Source organism: Anser cygnoides, chromosome 13 (genome assembly GCF_040182565.1).
Source record: "Anser cygnoides isolate HZ-2024a breed goose chromosome 13, Taihu_goose_T2T_genome, whole genome shotgun sequence".
NCBI lineage: Eukaryota > Metazoa > Chordata > Aves > Anseriformes > Anatidae > Anser > Anser cygnoides.
The window spans coordinates 3,039,221-3,049,861 of NC_089885.1; the positions used below are offsets into that span (position 1 = coordinate 3,039,221).

Sequence of the window (10,641 nt, forward strand, 5' to 3'; positions counted from 1 at the left end):
TAGCTTGGATTTGCAGCCTGTGCTTTCATGTTTTTAGCCAGGTACCTTATACCCAGGCTGCTACAGCCTATGTCTAACACAGGTATAGAATAACAGCCCTAGAGCATGCCATAAACTCTGCAAGTGGCAGGCTTACAGAGCCTCCAGGCATCACTGAGAGGTGAATTTCTGGGTGCTGGAGAGTCAATGCTCATGCATTAAGCAAAAGAAGGAGCAATAGTTTAGTAAAGGTTCATTTTCTGGCCAGCCCTGATCAGTGACAATGAAAAGCGGCACTTCCAAGAGAGTAAACACAGTGGGAACAACTCTACAATGGCTTGTAAAATCAGGGAAAAAATCCATTTTATTACTGTAGCCATCTACTCTTACGCTTTTCGCAACTTTCACTGTCTTAAAGTCTTCGTGTGAACAGCTGGCAGCAGCCACGTAAAACACTAAACAGTTTCTTGCAATAGTCTGGCAGGTTCCTTGATGGCCAACATACATCCCTGGTGATTGGTATGAAGGATGATACTGCCCAAGTGCATCAACCTCCATGCCCAGGAAAGGAGACCAGGTATTCTGGGGCTGGATCAGTGCCTCTGCGAAGGACTCCCAGGAGCACCCAGCCCAGATGGGAAAGCAGGGAGAAGTGGGAACTTGGAGTTGTCTAAGCCCTCACTAAGTTTAAAAAACAACAAAAAAAGCTTTGGGCTTGCTCCAAGACACCAGTATTTCTGCAATAACCCTTAGGCATTACTCCTCTGCCAGAGATCTGTCTGTGGGGTGCTTCCTCCTCTTGTGCCACGGTTGAAGCGACAAAGGTTTGTCCATCCATGTTACATTAAGGGAAAAAAGTCCCCCAAAACCTCGACAATGTTTTGGAGTACAGTGGCTGACTGCTTTTTGGATCAGGTGTGCCTTTAACACGATGAACAGTCCTTTTGCTTTCCCACCTACACTGAGGCCTCAGCAAGTACAGTCATGCCATGACTCTTCCTTCTCAGTCATCTTGTTTCTACGCTATCCTTTTTGTTAACTCGAATCCCACTGAACCTAGAGTGTTTTCAGTATTTTTAGCTGTGACTTTCAAAGGCTGCCAAAAGATAGCTGAAAAGTATAGAGCAGTGTGATTAATGCTGTCAGCATTTCTTCACGTTTGGCTCTGTGTTAGAGGAACTTCAATGTGGAAGCACAGCAGAAATCACTAGCTCCTATTTCATCGGGGTTTTTCATTCAGATTTTTGCTATCCCAATGGTCTCTGTAATTTTCCTCCCCAGCTATTTAGCTGGGGTGCTAAAATTGCTGGGATCACCAAGGGAAGAACGTGGTGCTCGTAGATGCTGTTTTCTTCCCACTGTCTTGTCACAAAAATATTGGATAGAGAACAAACTGGTGCTCAGTTTGGCTTACTGGGTGCTAAAATGTTAGCTTACAGCATGCTGGAATAAAGAAAGAGACAAAAAGTTCTCATCCATTACTGCAGACACTTCACCAGCAAGCCATAAATGTAACTTCGGATTCCAAAGCAAAAAAAGAAAAAAAGACAGTAACAGTGTATAAGCAGGACCCTACCTGTATTTGCAGGAGCTGTGCATCTAGGGCTGAACAGGTACAGAAGAGCTACATGTCTCCTCAGACCGATCCCTTGCAAGCCTGTTGTATGTCTTGGTTAGAGAAGGAAAGTCAGGTAGCAGCTAAAAGCCAGCAAGAATAATACAGTGCAGGTCCACTGAAGCTACAAGGAGCCCATCTAGTTTAAACCAGCTAAGAACCTGGCTTTATTTTACTTGGCACTGAGGACCTCAATTTTTACTGATGAAAAAACAAGTTGATTTAAACAAAAACTGAGCCTCCGTGTCCTTTGCACAGTAATGTGCAAATCTGTATTGGTTGGCAGTGAGAACTGTGAATGATTTTGATGTTATCTGGCTGAGCACTGTTAGTATTGTAAGGCTTGTTGGTTGTTTTTTTTTCCACTTAATAACAGTTTTAAAAGAGAAACTGGCTCATGCTTCAGGGAACTTTCTGAGACGTTTACAAATCACGTGGCCAAGTCATGGGAAAGATGTTACTAATCGCCTACTAATCACAAAGCCACTAATTGTCATAGGGCCACAGTTGTACTGGTGACGGAGCGGGAGCCACAGGAGGGGCTCGAATCTGCACCCAGTCACTGGGCGAGGCCCTGACTTGCACCTGGAGGGGGGAGCTGGTTCCTGGAGGTGAGGTTTCTCTGTAGGACACAGAGGAACACAGGCACCTGCAGGGATGAACTGCCCCATCCTCCAGAAGGCGAGGAGGAGCACGCACCTCCTTCCTGAGGTGCCTTCACCAACTGCGTAAGGAGCTGAGACAACACTGCCAAGGAGTTCTGCTCCTAAATGAGGTGAGCAGACTCTAACCCCAGATCAGTGACTCCTTTGAGACCTCAGGTGGGTTTTTAAGGCTTATTTCATTCCAACAGCTAAAAAGCCATGCAAAGTAACCATGCAAAGCCTGGCAGGCGCAAGGAAAATCCTTCTGGAAAACAGATCTTGAAGCCTGAGACCTCCAACCACATGTCAAGACCAGTATTGATCAGTGGTAGCAGAGGAAACAGGTGAGAGTTTAGATGTGCACACGATAAAATAGCATTGATTCTATACAGATACACACTGCTCTGGAAGCAATACACATTTGTGGCCATACATGTTTAGGTTGAGGGCAGTGTACAGCAGAATGAACTCACCACAGAGAAGGAAACACCGTGCAGCTCTGCTTAACACCACCGTTGCTCCGGTGCTGAACTGAAGAGCTGTATTTTCAGGCTAGGCATAGGGTGCCTGTGCCAAAAGCATCTTGAGAAATCTGTTCCCTGCCTTCCAACACATGCAGTAACCTCCCTTATAGCAGAAGACACCAAGCAGCAGAAGGCAGCTTCTCAAAGAGAGACAATTAGTAAAGGCTTTCCATTTGCAGACAGAAGAGTGCTGCGGGTGGTGAAGTGAAGCTGCCTGACACCCCTTCCACGTGCTGTCCGATCCCTGCCCCTGGATGCACTGCTCGCTCCCTTCACATCAGCAGGAAGCCACCAGAAATGCACGTTTGCTGCTCACTGGCTTTCGACATGGAAGGAAATGGGCAATGTAAGCAGCAGTGTTGCTAAGCAATATGAAATTGTGCTCTGCTCCAGCACAAGGCTCAGCACACACATTTAAGTTGCACCAAACTCCTTGGCACGACTGGTCAGCTCTGCCATTTCCTCTTTTTGCACCCTCTAACAGGCATACACAGCATAACCTGTTTCAGAATAAATATACTGCGTGCACTTCAAAATCGCAGGTACATCTGTGCATCACCCAGTCTCTCACTTAGGCCATTTTTATGGATTGCACTGGGCCTTACACCAGACCCTTAGTAACATGCTCAATTTGAACTAGAAGTCCACATTTGCCCAGTAGATCTTCAGTGCTATCAGTAAATGTCTATTTTGTGAGGAGTCCCACTGAACTGCCAAACATCAGCACGAGAACCCTTGTTCTATGATTTTTTTTTCAAAAACAAATGGATTTTAAAACTGCTTATAGCCAGAATTTTCAAGGACAAACTGCATTTTGTTTAGTGTCTTTATAAGCAGTCAGAGCAGAAAATTCTACAGAATAGTTCTTAAAAAAAAGAAAAAAAGGAATAACATTCATTAGAGTTTCTCATTGCTAGAAATCAGGAGCACTTCTCTTCCTGCCCCCTTGTTACAGGGCAGCATCCCTCCCTTCCTCCTGTGCTCCCTCCACCAAACCAAGCCAGGCTGACGTTCACCTGTGTGTTCTCCAGTCTCAGATGGGTGCAATGAGGTTTTTTTAACCTAACAGTTACACAAAGCTTCTGCATCATAAAGAAAAGGTGTCAAAATAGGCTGTATGCTTAACATTGATGGAATAAAACAGAATTGGGCCTGAAGTTTATACAATTAAGATATTAAAAATGCCTAAATGTATTATGCATTTATTTGCATAGAGGAAACAATGCTTTTGCTGTATTTGCCTTCAGGGACTAGTGCACAAAATGAGTTTACTTACAGGAATGAGAACACAAAAATAGCATTTTCTAAGGAAACAGGAAATATTTGCTTCTCGTTCTCTGCAAGCGCAAATCAAGCTGCTACAGAGAGGGATAGGATAACGCATTTAAGGCATGTGGAGTTGCGTTCAATCAAAATTACGCAAGTCTGGTGTAGGTGTCAAGAGCCCATCCTCGCGATGAACTCACAGACTGCCACCCTTATCCCTTTGCTCAGTTCATGTTTTAAAAAAGGAAACACTTGCAAAAATGAAAGTAGCCTATGAACAGTATGGGAAATACAAGATAGATTTTGTTATTCACATAGATTTCTTTCTACAAATTATCAAGTAGTTCTCAACTATTCTACTATTATTGTTGTTAATGCAGTGTTGAAGTAGAAAAATTGGGAATAAGCATTGTCCTGTTTGCCTTCAAAGTCCAAATTGCAAGAAGCTGCTAATCTTTTTTAATCCTTCTTAAATCCATATGATGGCACATTCATGGTAGCTCTGTGCTTACACAGGGCCACTCCAAATAGTCAAAAACTATGAAGAGGACTATAAAAATAACAAAAATATTAAAAATAAATGTACCTAGTTGATTTGTTTTCTGTTTCATGTTCTTTTAGGATGTATTTGGAATTATTTCAAGATTTTTTTCACGCAATCAAAATGACAGAAACATCCTTACTTTAAGGAAGAAGAGAATACAAACTGAACTTTCACAACATTATTCACTACCAGCGTGCCTGGAGCTAGGGATTTAGGGAAAAGCATCAATTATTACATGGCTCATGAGAAACTTGACAGTCCTGCTGCATCTTAGGTCACTGCCATCCCCATGCAACGCATTACCATGACGGAACGCACCGGTTAGATAGCAGCTCTCCATAGCCCGTGTGCTCAGCGGTGTCCTCCTCTCCTCCAGCCCCCATCCCGACGTCTCACTTCAATGCCACAGCAGTCTTGCTGACGCCACAGGACTGAAATCAAGGCTCCAAGTGATTGCTTGCAAGGTCAAGGTCTTGCTGTCCCAGGAAGCCACTTTAATTACATGTAATTACTGTTAGCAGCGTACAACCACTCTAATCCATCAGCTACAGGTCAGTTGTCCACTGGGGCGTGACCTGACTCCCAGAGGCACAGCAAACTGCAAACAAGCTTTTTGTAGAGATGCAAAGACAGTGATCATTATGGGTGCTAAGGAAACACCCCCCACTGGATATAGGGCATTAACCTGCATTTCAAGGCACAATGAAGAGCTAATGCTCGTTCAATGCTAGTCACATCAGTGGTGCAGAGGATATAAGTCCATGAACCAGATTTTAAGCCATTATTTCTTTCTCCGAGCCGTCTGCTTAGCAAATTGGAAGCTTTTCAGCATTTCATACAGGCTCCAAGAACATTTCACTTTACTCATCGAACATTACAGAAAAGGCCACCCAATAGGAGTTTTACATCATCCTTGGCACAGAAGCAATATTCAGTGGTTGGGGCGGAAAAGAGCAAAAAGAGTCCCACTACACTTCTGATCAACCTGAAAAGCAATGTGATTCCTTGGGGAGGCTGGTGCAAACCTGAGGCTTTTCGTTTTTATCTTGTGAGAGCCGGAGAACGACGGCGCAGCTTACAAATGGAAGCCGGGAAGTTGCAGGGCACAGAGGCTGCCCACGGGGCTGGTGCCCGTCAGCTCGGAGGAAGGCAGCTGCCACGTGGGAGCCAGGAGACAGCACGGGGTGCAGCCGTAGGGGCTGGACCATGAAGCCAGCGGTGGTGGATAGCGTGTCCCAGCTACGGGCCAAGGGTCAGTGCTTTCTCCACTAGCAGCACGTTTGCCTGGCTGCAGGATCCTGCTGCCGCGAGGGAAGGCAGGATGGGGGTGGAAGCATGCCAGGCCAGGCTGCCTCGCTGCTTTTATTAGTTCATCCCAATCACATCGCTGTGTGCCACTGGACAAGACAGTTGTTACTGAAAGGTTACACCCTGCAGCTTTCCCAGCTGCTCCCATAGCACACAGGCTGCTGGCAGTTTCATTTTCCATCACTTCCCTCCAGTTTGCAAACTCACTGCCCACCTGCCCACCTCAGGATATCAAGTGCTCCCGAAGAATTAAAACTGCTAGTGTGTGGTGTGTAATAAAGCTGCTGGGCTGCAGGATCCGAGTCCCGATCAGTTGATGAAAAACTTTGGTTGCCTGCCCCAGGCAAATCAAAAACATGACAAAAATGTGCTTAGGTTTCTCTCCACCAGGTCTTCTGCACTGTCTTTTTATTCAGGATAGCTGATCCTCTGCTAGACGACTTTGTCACGTAACACCATTAGACTCTGCCATACTCAGTGTAACTCAGATAATTAAGGCAGCTATAATGGGATTACTACCAAAGCAGGATAGGAAGCATCATATCATTCTCAGCCAGAATTAAAGCTAATTAAACCAGCAACCTTCTCCCAGTACTGTGCTCCTATGCTAGGTTTTCGGGGAACGCACAGATACACATTAAACATGCTGCAGAGTGATGCAGCCATGTAAAGAAGTGCACCAACATCTGTGTCCAAGTATTTCCTTGAAACAGTGAGAATTAAAAACTATTTTTTAAATAACAAGTGAGATTGCCTTCTATTTGACAACATGAACTGGTCTGTTTAAAAAGCACCAAACTCTAACATCATTTTAACATATATCTACCCAAAACCTCCATTTCAGAGATGACAGAAGCAGGCGGAAATCATCAAGTTCAAGACAACTGCATGAATTTTATCTCAGGTTTTAGCTTGGCCTTAAGATTACATTACCATACCTGTTAAGACATGCAGGCACCATACAAATTGTACAGTTATTCACACTGTTAATCTGAAAGCACTGTTCACTTCAGACAGGTATACGACAAATACTGCCACTCAAGGAACGATTCCACTTAACAGTTTCAAAAATTGTTCGCTTATGAAAATGCGAGTGATGATTAGAAAAAAGACCTTTCCCTCTGATAAGGGAGACAGTTTAATCCCCAGATCCTCACTGTGAATTTTCCATTTTGTTCTGCTTTATTAGCTTCAGTTTCAAAACAACATGAAAAAGAAGAGGGGAAAAAAAAAAAAGGCATACAACCAAAATTAATCATAGGCATTAAAAAGGTTATGCAGCCAATGCAAATTCAAGGGAACAGCAATTCCACAGAGACAGAACCACTGTAGTGCAATTTACCAAGCAGCAGAGAGCTTGCTTTGGTTCTGACACAGAAAGGGTTTCTCTGATGGCGGTACTTTTTGTTAGAAAGTCATTCTTCAGCCTGAGTCAGCCAGAGCACTCGTGGCGCACAGCTCACTGGCCAAATGAGGGGGGCAAACCAAACATTTATGCTACCACCACGACTGCTGTGAACCCTTCTGCTTCTGCAACAAACCTCTCTCTAGCACGCCCAGTCCAGCACAAGCACCAGCAGGTGCAGCTGTTTTGCTTTTTGTAGGCTTTTCTCAGAGCAGGAGGCAGGAAAGACAGAAAGAGAGTTACCATCAACCCCAAAGGCCTAAGCCAGATCTAAAACTGTATCCAGGTGCTTAACTCCTCACCAATTTCACATGAGACTCCGAGGAGTAAATAAACACTTGTGTGGAGACAGGTGTTGTGGCTCTGTTGCAATAGAACAATTCAGGGTAACCTTATTGCGGCTTCTCAATACTTAAAGGGGACTTATAAAAAAGATGGGGAACAACTTTTTGCTCAGGCAGATAATGACAGGACAAGGGGGAATGGTTTTAAACTAAAAGGGGAGATTTAGATGAGATGTTAGGAGGAAATTCTTCACTCAGAGGGTGGGGAGGCACTGGAACAGGCTGCCCAGAGAAGGTGTGGATGCCCCATCCCTGGAGGTGCTCAAGGCCAGGTTAGATGAGGCCCTGGGCAACCTGACCTGGTGGGTGCTGTCCCTGCCTGTAGCAGGGGGTTGGAACCAGATGATCTTTAAGGTCCCTTCCAACCTAAGCCGTTCTATGATTCTGTGAATGCATTGCACACAAATAAATCCCTTCAGCAGCAGCAGGCATCAACTTCCCACAGCTGATACAGGCTAAGAAAACTTCCTACCTCTTCTGTGGCTGTCAAACAGGCCAGATCAGATGGCAAAGGTCTAGCATTTTGCATGCTTTTAACAAAATCTCACTGAATTAACTGCCTGCCACATTTTGGAAAAATTCAAAATGTCCACGCTACAACAACTGCAATAGTCCAGGGTTGTGGGAATGCTGGAATAACATCCCAGCCCACTGCCAGCCCCAGGGGGGCTACACGCAGACAGCTGATCCAGAGCGACCCTCTGCACCAGATTTGGCACCCCCTTTCTGTGAGCACGGCCCCTGACATGGGTTGTTAAGTACTAATCAAATAAGAAAAAGTTCTTGGAAATTGATACAGAGGGCTATGTATATTTATGACCAAGTTATTTTGAGGGAATAAACCACAGTGCTCTCCTCAGAAGAGTTTATATTGTTGGTACCTTTACAGACTTCCACTATCTGAGAGCCCGAAACTAACAGTGAGTACAGAAATTTACTTTTAGGCTCCAAATACTCCCACGAAAGCTTATAAATATTTTAAGACAACAAACAAGGTTGCACAATAAGTAAGTAAACTGTAAAGTGTAACTGAAAGTCAATCTGATGATGGATTTAGAGGGTTAAGGCAGCTCCTTTACTGTATTTGTTTGAATTTTTAATTACATTCCTCTCTGCATCCCCAGCAATCAGGTGTGATGCAGAACTAGAGAGCTTTGTGAATCACGTTATGCTGGGTTTGGTGCCTTTGAACAATAACCTACTTAGAATATTTCAGAAACACAAAGCACTCAAAGTGCTGCTGAGCTTAGTCAAGCTAAATGTGGAATTCTACAGCAAGATTAAAATTGGGTTTTGGGCCAATAGAAGCAACCCAAGTGTCACCAAAGTGCTTGTCTAGGCAAGGCAGCGCAGAAAGGCCTGCTGCTTTGCTCCGGGTGTGCCTCCGGGCTTCATTTTTGTAATGACTGACACTTCTATTTATAGAGTGAGCACAGGGGAGTTCCTTGGAAGGCAACATTTCTGAGTATGTTTCAGTGTACACAGACCTGAGTCACAAAGTCTGTTAACATACAGTTCCTGGTACTGGCTCCTTCCATTTTATCAGGAGATAAGAGTCTTTGCTCCACCTCTGGCATACCCTTTCCACAAGCGGATCAATGCTTTGCCTACTCAGAGTTTGTGTGTACATCCCTGTGGCTTCCCTGCCCATGGAGGAACCAGGTATCTTTAAGGTCCCTTCCGACCCGAGCCATTCTATGATTCTGTGATATTTCTCTTTGGACTCGAGGTCTCCTGTGCATCCACGGTGAGACATATGGCTGTTCCAAGTCTTGTCCTCTTTGTCACGAAAAGGCAAACACTGCCTATCCCGTGGGAACACTGCGTGAAGCACTGAAAGTCAGAACTAAGGAAAAGACCTCTTTTATAAATTGTTTTTGAGATGGTTCATATAAAAATACAATCAAACACTGACATCCACCCAGAGATTATTCAGGAATCTCCACAGCAATAGCAGGCAGGATAAAATTCACTTAATTACATAAGCCTGATCCTGATTATAATTGACCCAACAAGAAACTCACTGCTTCTACTGTGAAGAATCTACTGCCACGTCACAAGCCATCAGAGATGAGGGTGAGCCTGGAAATCCCCAGCTGTCCCACTACACATGGCCAGAGGCTGAGCCCCACTTCCCAAAAGGGCTTCCCCAGCTGCAGCAAGGCCCTGGCCGTGGAAAGGGTGGTTCATCACTAAAGAGGCTGGATCATCAGGCATGAACTAGGCCCGTGTTTTCGCCAAGCACGGAAAAAAAGTCACTGCCTGTTTTCATTGTCTTGGGCAGAGGTGCAGGCACATATCTAAAAGGCAATGCTGCCCTCTGTTACGTCTTCAGCTACTGCCGCATGGCTGCATGTGCACAGCCAACTACTCCCATCTCAGCCCAGGGCTTTGCACTAGTGTCAATCAAATGACATGGAATAAAGACAGCAAAGCTGCCTTCTTCAAGAAGCTGAGCACCTTGTGTTCCTCACGAGCCTCAGAGAACTAGAGAAGGTGTTTTAAATTCACCAAGGACAAACAAATCTACTGTAACTTACTGCAATTAGCCCTAACCTTCATCCACTGCTTTTTTGCTAAATACATCAGGTATTAAGATTTAAATAAAAATCAATATATTCACCTTGACATTTTGTATTAGCAGCATCCAACCTCATGCGTTCAAACTGGATGAAACTAATTGTATTATCAGTTTAGAGGATAAACTGTGTTTTATTTTAACTTTATTTTGGTGTGTTGTCTTCCTGATGAGTTCAGTACAGAAATTTCAAGGCAATCATGAGTCCAACATAACCATTCTGTATAAAACGGTATGAGAAATAAATTTTAAAACAGAACTGTACTAGCCAAGTATTATCTCCAGATACACATTTTAAAAAAAATTGATCGAATTAACAGGAAATAAAGATTATTCCTTATTCATATTAGGCCTGACTCCAACACTGGTAATCAGATTGACTGTTAATAGATCCACAAATACTTTGGTTGTGCTCAGTGGGAGTACTTATGAGG

General features: G+C 44.2%; 1 protein-coding gene across 5 annotated transcripts in view; it reads right to left on the bottom strand.

The window, feature by feature from the left end:
* The window catches only part of LOC106038582 (synaptotagmin-like protein 2), a 70,081-nt gene that overhangs the window by 35,813 nt on the left and 23,627 nt on the right, over positions 1-10,641 (bottom strand). For 2 of the 5 annotated variants that reach the window (XM_048070773.2, XM_013185188.3), the window contains exon 1: positions 1,556-1,684. The exons of 2 other annotated variants lie outside the window; for them this stretch is intronic. The gene's annotated coding sequence lies outside the window, so the exon portion shown is untranslated. Of the gene's footprint in view, positions 1-1,555; positions 1,693-10,641 lie in introns of those variants that run through there. One more of the 5 variants, XM_048070768.2, reaches the window with a different exon arrangement.